The sequence below is a fragment of the Camelus bactrianus genome, chromosome 15, assembly GCF_048773025.1.
Source record: "Camelus bactrianus isolate YW-2024 breed Bactrian camel chromosome 15, ASM4877302v1, whole genome shotgun sequence".
In the NCBI taxonomy this organism is placed as follows: Eukaryota; Metazoa; Chordata; class Mammalia; order Artiodactyla; family Camelidae; genus Camelus; species Camelus bactrianus.
Window position 1 is genome coordinate 69538351 of NC_133553.1, and position 17524 is coordinate 69555874.

At 34.6% G+C, this 17524-nt stretch overlaps 1 pseudogene; it reads left to right on the forward strand.

Annotated features, from left to right (window-relative positions):
- Positions 1-10736: 10736 nt before the first annotated feature.
- Positions 10737-17524, forward strand: part of LOC141573381 (centrosomal protein of 162 kDa-like) — a 74421-nt pseudogene continuing 67633 nt past the window's right edge.

Sequence of the window (17524 nt, forward strand, 5' to 3'; positions counted from 1 at the left end):
CTAACCTGTGGGAAAGTCAATTAAATAGCTTGAGTTACCATTTTATCAATAATGTGAATGGAAATAAGTTGTCAATATCTAATATTTCTTCAGATCTGATTAGTGATGGAAAGTTTACCCTTTGATCCCACTTTGATCATCAAGACATACTAAAATGGAAAACATCCAATCCTGGGAATCCTATTACGTCCAGGATCTCTGAGACCTAATTGGTGTTGTTGATTGAAATAAATGCACAGCCTAAAAGTTGAGAGTTCTGTTTCATCTGGCAGAAGAACTCGAGCCAGGATGACAGCCCCTCAGATTGTTCTGAGGGGCTGCTCCGAAGAGGTAGGGTAGGAGCTAGGATATACAGGTGCTTTACAACAAAGGCCAGGTAGTGGGAATGATAAAAGATTGCTTATCTAAAGAAAGCCAGGCATCTCAATTTCAAGAATGGAGTGTTTTTCTATGTATGGGAGGAAGCAAACATTTGGGCTCATTGTATTCATTCCTCTGACAAGCCTCTAGCTATCTAGGGTGTTTTATTTTGTCCTTTCTTATTCTGAGTCCACTCAGAGGGCACCGTAGTGAGTGGCTGCAGAGGCTGGGCTGCAGGTCTGTCCTCAATGGGGGGTGGTGGCAGCTGCTGATGACCTGGTTTCAGCATTCTTTACTGATGTGGTTGCAGTATTTTCATTCACAGGAAGCTTGTAATTGTAGCAGTTTCTTATCTCCTTCAGATGTATGTAAATCCTTTTGAAGGTTAAATATGCCTTTTGTTGGCCTTTTGTTGGCCTTTTGTCAGCTTTATGCCCCAGGATAGTTTTTCTCAAGAACCTGCCAGCCATCTCCTGGAAATGCTAGCTAGCATCAAGGGAGATAGGACTCCTGATCTCTCAGTTTTTGTGGGAGAGTAGGAGCCTAATTTCCTGGTGGCCACCTTGCTCCGAGATGCAAAACTATCTCTTGTTGTAATAATGAAAAGTTTGTTATTCTTTTAGATAAAACTAATTAGCTAACACAGATGGTTAGTACAGTTACCAGGTAAAACTAGTATGAATAATGTGTGACAAATGGTGTTGCCAATTCCTCTGACTTGAAAACTAGTTATTGTTTAAATTTTTTTATATAATGGGTTGTATCTGCTTGGCTATATAGAACAGTGACATTTTATTTTTGCCTTTGCAATCTCTTAGCTGATTGCCTGAGATGCTCACTGCATTCTGGTGTAAAGCTTATTCAGTAATAGAAGGGTTTGCTTTCTCTATAAACTTTGTAGAGAGAATTTCTGGGTTGTGAGAAGATTTTGTCCCCATTATTTAACCTGAATTCAGATTTTATTTTCTTGCTTTGGATTTTCTTCCCATCAACTCAATTCAACTTTAACTGCTGCTCTGGACAAGAATCAAATTCATTTACTAATTACCAGTTCCTATTGATATAGTTGCAATTTAGCTTCATGACTTTTCATTATCCATTGAAGATAATTGTATACCTTATAAGCATGCCACTTGTTTCAGATAAAGCAATCAAGCAAGACATAAAGAGGAAAGCTGTCAGGGGAATTTTACTACTTTGTAAAGTAAGGAAGCAAATCCTTTAGATGAATTTCCATTTTTAAAAATTCATGAAGTAGTGTTTTAGGCAATAAAAATAGCTTTCTTTGGCAACATTTGTGGCTAAACCAGTGTTAAGAAGAATTGTAAAACTAATAAAATACTAGTCAGAATTCTATCATTCCATTTGTGAAAGAAATTATATTTATCATGAAAAAGGATTTATTCATATATCCTAATAAAATAGCATTTTCTTTTTACAGAAAAAATGAGAAGACAGAGACTTTTGACTTTCCTCTGGAAATAGTCACATTAAAATAATAATTCATGGTGTGTCGATATATTTTGAAGTATCTTTCCTTGAAATACCCTTGAAGTTGCTCTTTAATCAATAGTTTCATTAGACATTTCTCCATGTGCCATCATCACATACACGTGTGAGTGAGAAAACCTGTTCTGTGAAGTGATACTTTAATAATTATTTTTAAATTGTGTCTGTATAGAAAGTTATATAGTTTCAATTTTGCAAGATTTTCTTAAAGACCAATTAAAATACAAAATTAAATTTGCCTTCTATAAATGGCAATATTTCCACCTTTTAAAAACATGGATGATTTTTCTTACTATACCAAATGTACTTAGAATAACAGCCATAAAAAATCCATAGTGCTTTTCTAAGTTTTATTATTCTTGCTATGTTTTTGTTATACAATTGTATACAGAAACATAAATTAAAGCCCATTGACTCACCTTGAGTTCTTTAATAGTTTGGAAATCAATCTTAAAGCATAGATTTGATTTTTTAAGAAGAGGGGGGTTGAAAGAACAGCATATATAAATTGAGTTATTTTAATATCTGCACTTTAGGCTTTCTGAGCCTTCTAAATGATCAGGTACTGAAGGTTAGATCGGATGTCATTCAAAAGACAAGTTTCCTTGGGCTGGCAATAATATCAGAGACTGGCCTCAGACCTCAGAGCCATAAGTTATTATCAATCTGTCTTCAGAAGAGACGTCATTTTATAAAAAATCTCTAAGGTTAAAGGAAGACATTCAAGTTGCATTAAGTATCTTTTACCTCCCTTGTTTGAGAAGTATACAGCAAATTTTCTATTCTTATTTCTTCTGGAAAATTCCACTATGAAATGATTATGAAACTTACTACTTCTAGAAGATTGACACGTGAACACTGATTTGACTTATACCAAGTATACTTTTTCCATGCAATCAAAATTCATTTATGAAATTTGTGTTCTAAACATTGAACCAGGTGTTAAATTAAGTCTGTGTCAGGTTCTACTATTGAAAATAAGAACTTCTTCATTCATCAATATACTCTGATTATATACTCAGATTTTTGCTTTGATACCATGCTGAGTTATCAATTTAAAGGCTAACTGGAATCGTAGTCCTATAGAGTTGGAAGGATCCTAAGAAATTTAGCTGGTTTCTTCCTTCAGTTCTTCCTTCAGTCATAACTCCATTATCTCAGGTATATGAGAATAGTTCCAAGACTAATTTCAAGAATAACAATCCATCCTAGTGTGTAGCAACATTGAGCCTAAGGAAATTTTTCATATTGTTGAATTTGTTACACAAGAAACTGTTTTTCACTTATAATCTCTTACATGGAGTAGAATTTTTTGAAAGCTTTTTTGATATAGTCTGAGAGTTATTGGATTATAGCCCTCAACTTGGGACTTTCCTATTTGACTAAGCAAATTCTTTTATTTCGATGATTTTACTCATTGGAAGATAAATATGCTTAATTTATTTTTCAACACATATCTTAATTTTGAAATAATGTCTTGAATTCAAATCACCAGGTAGGTATATTACACTTCTAAGGAAGTCATATAATTTTTTTAAATTTACTTTTTTTTTTGACTTAAAGAGTTCTTTTCTAAACGGAATAAACTTAGTGCTTGTTAATGTTTGTCTCCATGTTTAATTTTTTTTTTAGTAAACTAAGTGTACTCTAGTGCTTAGATGTTTATCTTTAAATTCTGTAAATGTAGAGATTTTAGGGAGCAAAATATTTGTCACTTAGTAAAGGTTGGATCCACATATTTCACAACTAGTACTTTTAAATGCATAGTTGTTATGTAAGACCAGATATTTAATAATTATTCTTATTCTTAAGTGCTCAACTTTTCTGTAACATCTTCAACTAGATTTTATGTTCTGATCTTAGGGAGGCCAACTTGGTTTCACATGTCATCAACATGCTACGAATAGTGAAATAATTATTTACAGCTACCTGTTTTTCATACCATCCATAACAAAATAGAAAAGAAATTAGATAGATCAAACTAAAAAATTGTTAGTATTTTTATGTGCTGTGAACTCCATTGTGAGGATTACTTAGAGCCCATGGTGTTGGCTCCTGAGTTTGTTATAATACCCACAGTGCTCTGCTGGGAAGTCTTTAAGCAGTTTTTTTTAAAACTCTTTAATTTCTTTTCTATCTAAAATAACAACTAGAGATTAGTAGGAATCGCTAGATTCCTATTATGTCCAAAGCTTAGGAGTAATTAAACACAACTGTATCCTTTGCAAGGTTGAGTGGGAAAGGTCCACATGTACAGGAGTTTGTCTTGGAGAAACTAACTAATGCCCAGTGCACACAGGGAAGCTGCAGTGGCATGGTCGACAAGGAAGTGCTGGAAAGGAACATTTTAAGCAAGAGAGGAAAACATCATGGTTTTGGAAATTATTTACTGTTTTAAGTCTGAAATGGGCATTGATTTTTAAATATACGTATGAGTATAAATACTGTAACATTATTGATATTCATATCTGATTTATATTTGTATTTCACACCTAATATTTACACTATGATTTCATTATTACTGTTTAGATTTACATTATTCATTTTAAAGTTTATTGTACACAAATTGTTAGATTTTTTATGGCTTTCACTCTGCATTTGCTAATGCTTATTTCATATAGGCAAAGAGAAAACATTCTACCAACTATAACAACATGTCTCTGTAAAATTTGAAGAAAATTAGCTAAGAATTTGCCCAGAACTAATGTCATTAATGTTTAATTGACTGTGTCATGAATCTACACTACTCAGATCTACAACCTGTTACCTACAATGCTGCAATCCAGAAGTATGAAAACTAAGAATATTTTGGAACTAACTTTTAATAGACTATTTCCCAAATGGATATCACTATTTACAGTGTTTCTCTCTCTTCATACATTTCACTGCATAGGCATTAAGTTTTGATTACTGTGCAGAGTGCCAACCGCTCTGTGAGAATTACACAATACACAATATTTGCATCAAATTAACCTTACAAAACTTGATAAATTCTAAATTATGAATCACATCTAGCCCCAAGGGTTTTAGATGAATAACTGGAACTTGTGTTATTTAAACCAAGGTGAGACTTTAAATCCCTCTGTCTGAAGTAGCATATCTTAGTGTATTTGTTCATCATCAATTTGTTATTGAAGGTCATAGAGAAAAACAAAGTATTAAAGCTGGAAGGTAGTTAGAAGTTACTCATTTCAGTCATGAGCCCTTGTTTTTAGCAAAAGAAACTGCTGGCCAAGAAAGTAAATTATTTTGTTTAAAATCATGCAGCCAGTAAGTGAATGATAAAAGGACTGAATTCAACTCTTCATGCCATTACCACCTCTTGTAAACAACAAAAAATAAAAAAAAAAAACAAAAGGGAAAAAAAAGTAAAGGGGAAAAAGTTGCTATGGCAGCAGCAGAAGAAAAAATGTGATGAGATACTGCAATTCATTTGGGGAAATGGCTCTGGAACAACTGAATATCCATATGGAAAAATGGACTTTGACCTCTACCTCACATCATACCCAAAAATCAACTCAAGATGAATCATGGTCCTAAGTGAAAAAGTAAATCAACAAAGCCTTAAGAAGAAAACACAGGAGATTGTCTTTCTTATTTTTCTATAGACACAGACTTCTTAAGTAGCATAAAAAAAGTGCTAACCATATAAGGAAGACAAAGGATAACTTGGACTTAAAAAAAAAACACCAAGTTTCTTTTTTATAAAGTGACACAATAGAGGTAATTGTAAAATACAGAATAGAAAAAAGGCTACAAATGTTTGACAAATATATCAAGAATATATAAGGAACTACCAGAAATCAATAAGAAAGATAAATCATCATATTAAACACACACACACACATACACAGAATTCATTTCACAAGAAAGGGTAGCCAAAATAAACAAAAAAAGCAAATGAAAAAGGGCCTCAAAGTATTAATCATCAAGGTCATGCAAATTAAGCCACAATTAGATAGTACTACACTCACCCAAATTCTGGAAACTAAAAAGACAGATAATACCAAGTTTTGCCAAGCTGCTATCTCAAATTACATAATTGTTTTCACCCTGAACTCCACTGTAAAGCCCTCACCCCTACTGAACCAGTCTGGGATGGACAGTATGTGGGCTATGGTGATTCTTTCTAACAATCTATCTTGAGTCTTTGTTCTCTTTCCCCCAAACCCATACCCTAATTCTGAACTCATGGAAAAAGAAGTATGTTTCCCTGATATCAGAACAAAGTTGGTACATTCATTCAACCCCAGGCCTTCCCAGAGCAGGAAAAGCCTTACAGCCACATCATAGCACAGCTTAGTGGTTGCCATTATCACTTTGAAGATGGAGAGATCTGGATTCTAAGGCCAGTTCTGCATGTTTGACCTTGAAAAAGTTATTTACCCTCCTGCCATTTAGTTTCTTCTTTTATAGCTAATAAATAATACTTATTAAGCACTTACTGTGTGGCAGTCATTGTTTAGAGCATTCTAGAGATATTCATTCATTTAAGGCATAACTCAATGGAATAAAAAGGACATTATTTGTGTCCTCATTTTACAGATAAAAAAACAAAAGAAAAGGCAGCTTAAGTAACCTCCTAGATCACATACCTTGTAAGTGACTTAAAGCCTGTTTTGAAACCTGGTCTGGGTCCAGAGTCCACATTTTTCATGACCACTATGAAACACTGCTTTATGATAACTAGTATTGAGAATAATAATAGTGCTTACTCCTAGAATTATTTCAAAGATACATTCAGTTAACACATGTAAAGATCATAGAACTGCCTAGCCTATAGTAAATATTCAGTATAGATTAGTAGTCATTATTTAAAATACAAAAATAATAATGCTATCATTTTCTAATGAGGATTAAATAAAATGATACATATAAATAACTTAGAAATTTAAAATGCTCACTTTATTATTATTTTACTACCTATAAAGGGCAGAGTGTTCAAAAACAGTTTATAAGAGGGAATCTGTGTCACTTCCACTTCCTGGGCAATACGGGAGTCAGGCTCACTTCTCTTGCCTGCAGGGGTGGCAGTCAAAAGAAAACAATGGGGAGAATCCAAAATGAGCCCATTATGTGAATTCAGAGGGAATTAATCTTTCACTTGCACCTGAAGCGTCTACCCCACAGTACTGTGGCCACATAGTGCCCTTGATCCATATCATTATCATTATTCTTGGAGAGATGGGATGGTCAGGGCATTCAGTACCTGCTAGTGTTGAAGTGTATCACCAACTGGGAGAGAGAAATTATTTTTGTAGTTTTACATGCAGAAGACACTGTGGGAGAGCATCTGATGCTACTGTCAAATCCAGATATTCCAGCCTCAATTATGTCTTTTACTTACATTTCCAGTGTTAAAATGACTTTCTAGGCACAACATGGTACTTCTTCTGCTGGGGATCCACGTCAGCAAACCGGAACTTAGATAAGTTTATGTCTGTGCAAAATGTTCCTCATGATCAGAGTGAAAGGATTTCAATCGAAAATGGAACCAGAGGGTTTGACATGGAGAATCTCAGGCATGTGCCCTCAGAAAAATAGGCTTTAAGAATTGAGAGACTGATTTCACATAAATTCCTAATTTACAGAAGACTAAGAGTTATCTCCTGACCAATGAACATGTAACATGAATCCCTCCCCATCCTCAAGCCAAGGAACTTACAGCTTGGACTCTGGCTGGACCCTCCCTTGTTTGCACTCCTTGCCCACCCCAGATGACAAGTCAAATTTTGAGTCTTCGCACCCAAAACTGGGTTGACTATGTGGCCTCAGTCAATCAGATGTTTTATTTTTTCTCTTTCTTGTTCTTTATTCTATAAAAGTTTCTTGCCTTCTGCCCCATTCTGAAGTTCTCCAAAAGAAGATTCACTTCATGAAGTTTTATATAAAGTTTGTTTGTATCACTTATGTTGCTTTTTCATCCTTTTAAAACAGTTTTTAGTGACCAGGAGTGAGACCCAGAGCTGAATGCTAATGGCCGATGGGACCAGGGGTTGCACAGGCATGGCGCCTGCTGATCCCCTTGCGTTCACTGTTTCTCTCATTGTTACTAAGGAAGGGCCGGGGTAAGTCAGTCTTGGACTTTAGCTCTGTTCTCTAGCATGCTGCTCTTTGATCAAAACAAACTCCCCAGAAAGTTTCTGGAGCTCCAGAAGGATTCCAGGATAGTTATATTGGGAGTCTGCAGTGTGTAGCAGCCACCAAGGGACTCATGAAGCTTTGAGGTAAGTCCACAGCATAAACCACTGGTGGGCTTGGGGAAATAAATGAAGACAAGGAATTTGGTCAGTTTGGACTACTACAGTCAAAATCTAAGTAAGTACAAGTTATACTACTAAAAGCCATTAGGGTGTCCAACACTATAAAGAAATATTCTCATGAAAGGAATAATAGGTCTGTTGCTAGTGGGAATCATGAAAGCCAAAGATAAAAAAATTGATGGGCCTGGATCAAGCACTTAAAAGCTGTTAGAACACTCACCACCTGACTTTCAAACCCCGAACCTATAATAAATTGGTCACAGAATGAGTTAGATTGACACTGATCTCTCACCAACCTCAAGAGAATTCCCATGCAATGAGGTACACTATAAAACACCACAAAATCCCCAAACCAGTGGCACCTCCCTCTGAGGTAATAATTTGGCTCTAAGAGACCCAAGGCTTAGCTAAAGAAATGGGATCCTCAGCCTTCAAATCACTGAGGGTGTTACCCTCTGGCCCAGCTACTTATTTTATGCCTAAGAACTATGGGCCCGGAAGTTGTAGATATCTGCAGAAATGGCAAAATCTTTAATAAGACACCCAGAATTACAATGAACATCACGGATAATGTTCCAAGTAGGCAAGATGATTCACTTAAGAAGTGCACTTTACTGCAGGGGCTCCTAAATCAAATAAACAGAATAGGATAGCTATTTTAATTAGAATGCAGAAGCATCCAAAAGGCTTCAAAATTTAAAACAAACAAACAAACACACTTCACTGAATGATTCACTGCAAAAGGCTAATGAAAAATCAAAGACACAAGACTAAACCAGGACTATGAGGCTGATAATGACTTCCTTCTATCCTCCTTTACTTGAGTACTCAGTCTACTAATCCTTTATCTGAATTGCCTTTCTTCCCTGAAGAGACTACCAGACTGTAAACAAAAGTCGGCCAAGTTAGTGGCTTTACCCTTTCACCTCAAAGGAGGGTCCCCGTAGAGGCCCCTCCCAGGGCTGACAGGACCCTGAGGGATTCTTCAGTAACCTGCTATCCATTATTCCCTTAAACAGCCAAGGGAAACTAAAATTGAAATAAAAATTAATAGAAAACCTTGCCAAATTCTGGTATATACCAGGACTGTGCTCCATGCTCTGAACCCCTTTCTCCTGGGATCCTAAAGATGAGATCCTGGGATAACTGGCAAAAACGTGACATTTCTCACCAGAGTCAGTTCTCTCAGATCTCTGTGACTACCACACTGAGACCTGAAGAGGCATCGGTAACCAAGAATCATGCTAAGACCAATATTTGCTATCACATCTCTTGAATGGTCTGATCAAAAGAGGGCGCTATTGAAATAACTTTCTAGGTCCCAGAGAGAGCCACATCTGCCTCGAGTACCAAGTCAGAAAACTGAAACTTAGGTAGCTTTTGTGTTCCTCTAAATGTTTATTTTAACCAGAAGCACAGACTATCCTGTCTGCCGGTCCCCACAATCCAAGTCTCCTCTGGGTCTTCTCACCCTAAAAGTTGACTATGTAGCCTCAGCCCATCAGAAATTTTTATTTTCCTCTTCCTTGCTCTTTATTCTTTTTCCTATAAAAATTTCTTGTCTTCTGCCCATTTTGCTGTTCTCTGAAATAAGACAGTCCACTTCATGAAGTGTTAAATAAAATTTGTTTATATCATCAAATTGTCTTCTTTAATGATTTAAACAGCTGAATGAAGGAAAAAGAAATAAATTTAGTTTAATGTGAATCTACTGTATATTATAGATATTACCTAGAACATTTAAATGATTTCACCAAGTATTATCTTGTTAAATTTGAAAGAAATTCCAAGCCTGAATAGAATAAATAAAACTTTCTGTGAGGTCTAGAATCTGATAATGCCAATTGAAATAAATTAAGATGAGAGAGCAAGTCAAAAGTATCTGTGGGGAAAAGTATCTTTATTGGTAGATTCTTCAATTTATTTGGAATAGGGTCAGGCAAAATATTAACCTGTAATATGTGGGTTTTAATTTTGAGGTTTCAGATTCATTCAAAACCACAGGAATTTACAAGTAACAGAAGGAGAAAAATATGTAATTCTTTTGATGATTAAAAATTTATGAAACAGTCAAGAAAAATACATAATAGGTCTTCTAAATCAACTGAAGAAGTTTAATTCATTATACTTCCTCAGATATCGAGCAACTTGTTATAAATCTATATGAAATCAAAGAAAAATAATAATATATTACTTTATAATCTTAATCTCCTTCTCATATTCCCTTTTTTGGTTAATGTTGCCACATCTGTTTAGGGAACCAGACCAGAAATAAAGAAGCACTGCCATTTCCCAAATCATAAGTATCTTGTAAAATGCCTACTTTGAAATAGGTCCTCACTAAATTAAACTTGTTAAATGAATGAATTAAATAAGTAGAAGGCCATCTACATCTTCTATTGGAACTAGATAAAGACTAGAGAATTAGACGATCATTTTTTTCTAAATTGCCCTAAGAATTTGAGAATAATTGGGACCACAAGAAAATACTTTCTTCCTTGTCTGTGCTACATTTGAGCTCCCTTTTCCCGCTGAATTTGGCACCGCAAGCTGGGAGATGGGAGGGCGGCTTCCGAGGCGGGTAGGCGGCGGCGGCCTGAGCGCATGCGCGCGGACTCCCTCCCCCGCCATCCCGCCTGCGCAGGCGCACCGCCACAGCTTCTGGAAACTTTTCTCTCACCTGTCCAGCGAGGACTGCAGATGGAATTGAGGAGAACTCGCTCCAGACAGTGTGGAGGTCCAGAGCAGACAGGGACTTCTTCCCTTTTAAAAATGTCTCCTCAGAGTACTGTGATTTTAATATGACTTTAATGAAATGTCATGAAGGACTGGGGAAAAAAATGTACTTTATTTCCATGAAGAAACACCAGGCAGGAGGAGCGAGGAGGAGAAGGCGTCGACATTTCAAAGGAGCTGAAACTCAGACGGCCTGTGTGGGAGGATGCCCTGAGCCTGCGATGGTGAGAAAGTGCATTTCTGTTCTGGGTTCCTTTCTACTTTATACTAGAACTACCCTTAATAAATTATATACGTTTTCAGATAACTCTTTGGAAAGCAAAATCTTAAATCTTAACAAAGTTCATTCTGCTACAAACTCTTGTCTTTTGTTGTTAATTAGAAGGTACTTCTGACACATTTGATCCAAAGCTCTCATTAAATACCAGCAGGAAAAGCTTTAATGCCAATCATGCAGAAACTACATGGTTTTGACAAATTCTTTTTAATAATCTTGTAAACATATTAAAAGCACAGTTTCATGGCCAAGAAATGTAAATAAGATGAACCAATTTATACTTATATAAACACATGTCATAACAATTACATTAAAAATTAAACACCATTAAAATCATTTTTGTTAGTAATGTCCCTTGCACATTGAACTAAAAGAATTGTATGTATTTTTCTTTCTACCAAATGTTTATCGCTGTTCATAGATATAAAGTTGTAAATCCCTGTGATTTAAAACTCTTAATTAAACTTTAGGATATTTTCTTCTTTTAAAGTTTAATATAAGGTGATAAAAATGTACATATATACAAAGAAAAAGGTAACTAGCTGTAATATTGAAAATATAATGCATTTTATTGGCTCTTACCTAAAAAATATCATGGAATGAAATATTTATATTACAACAGCAACACTTTCCTCCATAATTTATTTCATCAGTTATATTTGTGGCTCAGTAATCCAATCTTGAGACATTTTTCTAATTTATATATGTAATTTAAGGAGTTTAAAATTTGCCTAGTGCCTATGTCAATACTTGTCACTTTATGAATTGTGAAGTGATATATTTACATGGAAAGAAAGATGATGAGTCATTATATTAAAGCCATAATTATAAACCATTAACTTAAAAGTAATAAATATAATTTATTCGTTTGAAAGACTTTAAGAATACCTAATGTATTTCAGATGGAAAGATTTTGTATAGATGGAACTCTTCTGTTCCCAGAGGTGCCTTCTATATGTGATGATTTTAAGTTTCTACTCTGTATAACACCATACTATCTTTTTAATAGCACAGCAGATGAAATCTATTATTTTTAATGATTTAGATTGGCTTAGTTTAGAAGCTATTCCTTACAATTCAGTTATATGCTTTGAGAATTTATTTTAACTCTTTGTTTTAGAGCCATATTAAAATGCAAGATTACTTCCCACCAGCAGTGGAGTAAATTTTTGGTAAATAGAGATCAGGACTCAATTCTGGTTCCTTTCCTAAGAAAGGCATTTGTTGGATTTTCATTTGAGATTTAGGATAATTTTAAGTAGAGAATAACATCAAATACTGACCTATGACATGGAACTATCCACATGAATGCCAACTTGTATATACAAACACTCCAAAACCTATATTCTGTTTCTAAGTAATTTGACTCACTGTATTCTAGCAGTATGGAAATGCCACACAATTTTCTAAGATGGGGGAGTAGTTTAGGTGCTGATAATGTTACTTTCTCAGAGTCATTACTTGATATGATCATGTATTTTCTATATCAAATGAATAAAAAAATATAAAATAAAAAATCAAGCTTAACCAAAAAAAGTATTACAGTATTTTTCACAGAAGTACAGGTAGCCATAGAGTGAACACTAGAATTCATGTTGCTATTTATTTTCTCAAAATAGTGGCCTCTGCAGTCAAACTCCTAATTCACTGGAGAAACAGAATTTTGGGCAGCTTAGTTTCCCCAGGATATCGCTCTTAGCTGCCATTTGGCCTCACTGTGTTCTACATGCTAGGAGGAAGGCTTTCATGACAATTGTCCCATTATCCTATATATTGGTTTCTTGATCACTTACAAAATCTGCACCAAAGACTGGTGAAAAATTGGTGGTGACAGCTTGTCAAGAGGTCTTGTGGATTGCTTTATTGAACACTATCATTCATCTTAACATTTGTAAGTCATGGGGATTGATTTTAAGGTATATGGCATTTAGCTTTATTTGGTTCATAGTATATAGCCCAAGAGAGAGTCCTTACTTGAAAACATGAATTTTTAATTTTAAAATGGATTGTGTAAGAAAGTGGAGATACAATTAAGCAAATCAGTAAATATTACTAAGGGGGAAAAAAGCAAACAAACACCACCACCAGGATGTCATACTCTGCAGTTCTGGATATGATCAAATGCTAAAGTTTTGTATCAGTCACAACCCCAGTAGGGAATAGATTGCATTGGCAAGTTGGGAATTTGAAGAGAGTTTAGTAAGAGTAATTACAAAGGGGTAGCAAGTTATAGCAAAATTTAAGGGGATGATGTAGTAATATGGGACACTGTTACTACTCAAACTGGAAAAGTAAGGAAAAAATGAAGTTACAGAAATGAGGAGAGAGAGCACCTTGACAAGCTCTGAGATCATCTTCAATTGAAGCACATAATTGTTTGGTGAAAGAGCTGTGGGGATGGGCTCCACAATTTCCTTCCTCCCTCTAAGCTTCTGCTGGCGTTCTTGGCTGGATCCAACTAGTAGCCAGACAACAAGGAAGTTTGTTAAGCAAGTAGGGTTTGGAAGGTTAGGAAAGCAGAGAGGCATGGGAAAACATTGAAGAAAGTCTATACACAGTAATTTTTGATGGACTTGTTAAAATTCTTTCTATATTTTTAAAGCAACTCTCATAGTCTCCAATGCAAATATAACGTGTCTTGATTTACAAGACAACTTAGAATATATTATTGCATTAATACCTTAAACTTCCTGTGGAATAGAAAGAAGGTAATACTGATCTCATATTACAAATGATTAAATGGACTAGCAAAAAACATATAGGTAGGAAGTGTTAGACTTGGATTAAAAGTGACTTTCTACTTTTAAGCCTAGTGTATTATTTTTATTAGGTTCCAATTATTCAAAGTATTTCAGAGTATTTATTTTCTTCCCATAAAACAGTAAATGATTTTTTTTGACAACCTTAAGCATCTGCCCTCAGTCAGTCAACTGAGTGGTTCATGAAGTCAAGTAACCATTTTGGTTAAACTATTTGAACATAATTGACTACTAATCAATTAAGCTTATGGCTTATAGACTCAGATTTAATAGTGTTAAACTAAAGACAAAAGCAGTCTGGAATCCAAAAGAATCTCCTTCATCTTCTTGTATAATTCTAGAGAATTTATTTCCGAACTATGGCCTAACTTAGTCATTATAGTTATGGTTACATTTTGAGGGAATTATTTAACTGTATATTTATTTATTTGTTCAGTTCTTCATAATACCTAAGGGGTCCATGTGAAGTAATGCAGAATCCTTTACTGGGCTGCATTAAAAGTTTGATGGCAGAGAGATGGTGTACCATTTTGGGCTGTCCTTGGTTAAGGCTACAATTTATAGTCATCATCACAAGTGTTCTGCAGTCCCACAGTGTAATGACTCAATGTGACCTGGTGGACAGATTCTTTGGTTACAAGTAAGAGCTGGATCCAGTCTGAACTTTGATACTGTCAAGTTGTGAGAGAGTGTTAGCTTCTCAATCTATATAGCACAATTTTTGAAAAATATAGACTGGAGTTTTGTGGTCTAAAGATCATTTTCCACCTCAACTGTTCTTTCATTTTAGAATTGTTTACTTAAGTACAAAATATTGAATTAGTGTAAACATGGCAATTGCTTCCTGTATGTTGTTTAAAAACAAGTAAAACAAACGTTAGTTCCAATCCCCGCAATGTGAATTTGGGTCCGATAGTAATTAGTTCCTTTGTTTTGTGTTAATTAAAATGTATACTTTCATTGGTAGTGGTAATATAAGGACTGCTAATCTGATTTCTTTTCATTTTTTTCACAAACTTTAACGTATTTCCTTGCAAGAGTAACTATACAGTGGCAAAGTAAAGGCCTAATATTTCAACTTGGGTATATGTGTGAGTAATTATATGCAACTTTTGATATATTTTGGTAATTTAGAATAAATATATTATATTAGATTTCAATTAATCAAAAAGCAAGTAATGTTGAAAGGTTATTTAAAGTACTAACTTATACTGTGTTAGCTTTAGAAAGGCATAGAAACAGCATTAATAATTTAAAAAGTATATTGCTTATGAAGCTAAGCACTTTTATTTTTTTTATTTTTATTTTTTAAGCACTTTTAAATTGAACTGGATTTCTGGTAGAGCGCCGACCAAGAAGTCATCCTCTTAACACTTCTTCTTAGTGTCTAATATGTCTTAATGTTAAAACATTTTCCAAAAATATTTACTGATTTTATTAATAGGTAAAATTTAGTTGCATGTAAATATCAGAAGTGTTTAATTTAGTTTGCAGGATTATTTGTAATTATTTCTAACTGGGTCACTCTTTAGAGAGTTATTATCCATGTAGTTATGATAGAGATTGGGAAGAATTTCAAATCAAAAAGGAAAGTGAATGGAGTTTTATTTTTCTTTTAGCCTGTAGAACATCCTCTCTGAAGAGAAATGGATCTGTCCTAGCTGTCTGTGCTCAGCATTTCTCATTTGGTTGGTTTTCTTTATGGAGAAATCTCATCCTAAATCTCAAATTATGATTTCAAAGCCATGTGTGAGAGACTCTTACCCCAGATATCCCAAATACATGACTTAAGACTTTGTCTCTTCTTCATCTCCCTTCAGCTGCTCTTTTCAGGATCCCTCAAGTATACGCTTTTTCAAGTGCATGCTTTCTTTCATGGTATGCCTTCTGCTCAGAGTATATGCCTCCTCTCTAGTCACATGTAAAACAACTTAATGTTACTTTCTTTTGAAAGTTTTCCTGCAATATCTTGACCCCAACTGTCCCTTCCATTTTCTAGCCTACCCTCCATCCCAGGAGATAACTATTAGATAATTGTTATCTTTGTGTTGGAGTCATCCTTAAACTTAAGCTCCATGAGGGTATGGATTTTGTTAAATTTGCCATCATTCAGAATAGTGCTTGATACTGATTGGATTTTTTTAAATGAGTAAGTGTTTGTCTCTTTTCCTTGAGGTTGTGCTCTGTTTTCTGTGGAGATATTTTCTTTTATATACTATAGGGTTTTTAGTCTTGGAGACTTTAGGCAAGTACTAGGTAGTTTAATTTTCTGAGCTTACCAGAAGTAAATTTTCCTGGGGGTGTTTAAGATTATGAAATATGTGAACTAGTTGTAAACCTGTATCATGCTCCTATTAAAAAAAGAGAGAGAAAAGAAAGAAAAAACCTCACAATTATTGTGAGTCCAGAAACACCACAAATTGCATTGCAGTTCTGAGGAGACAGTTGCCTTATTTCTAATTATCTTTTTGAAACTCACCAAAGTGAAAATGCATGCTTAATACACCCATATACTACTTTGAGTTTACAGATGACATACTTGCAACAGCATTTATTCTTTTTTCCTCATAGATTTCACACCCTTGCAAAAAATCTAGGGACAAGTGCTAAGTCATTTGATTCATTTAACTCTGAATTTTGCTTTAGGATTATAAATCAGACTCTTATTGTCACTTTAATGCAGAAAGAGTTCTTTTGTGTTCATAATATAGATCAAGATGTCATTTAAGTTGAATGTTGTCAAGGTAACTCCTTTTTAAACCATAAGAAGAGACTTGGCTGTAGCCCAAAACTAATGGGAGTCATATTTTATAATAGAAAGCAATATGTTAGTAAGAGACTTTGCTCCTCCTTGCAGTCTCCACAAGCACAAATTCTCATCAGTGTTCACAGCTAATGCATTTTTTGTCAAGTCATAAACTCTTTTAAAAAGCCTCTAAATATTTTGGAAGAAAAAAATTCTGATTTTCCAAGGAAGCAGCAAAAATAGAGATCTTAGCCTGGAGGAATAAGATATAAGATACCTGACTATCAAAGGAATCCCATTTTTAAAAGAGACCATCAGAGAGTAGAGTAGTGTGAATATAAAATTGAACAAACTTTCAAACTGAACATAAAGGGTGTCACGCTGCCAGTACTTTTCCTCTTCCTCACATTTTACAAGGGGATTCTTCAACTGATCAAATGGAAAAATATGACAAGTAATTTACATTGTTCACATCTACTGTTTAATGACTCTTGGGAGAAATGAGAGCTAATGTCACTTTTGTTTGCATGTACTGCAGACACTTCTCACACATTGCTTATAGCACTTGTAAGGATGCTTGTCTGTAACATAGAATAGATATTGATGTGAAACTGTAGCAAAAGTTTCAGGAAAGCTAGTTACTTAAACTTTCAACTTCTCTGACTGCCAATGTGAGAAAGCCTAAGATATAAATGTAAAATAAAGACCAGTGTGAGCAAATAAGTCAAATGGGGGGAAACATACTTTAAAAGTACTGATTATGTTAAGTCATCTTCCTAGGAACGTGTCAGTTTTATTTACTACATTTATAAATTTAATGAAAAGAAAAGGCTAATTCAACTTACAACTTTTACTTAAGGAAACTCACTTTGTT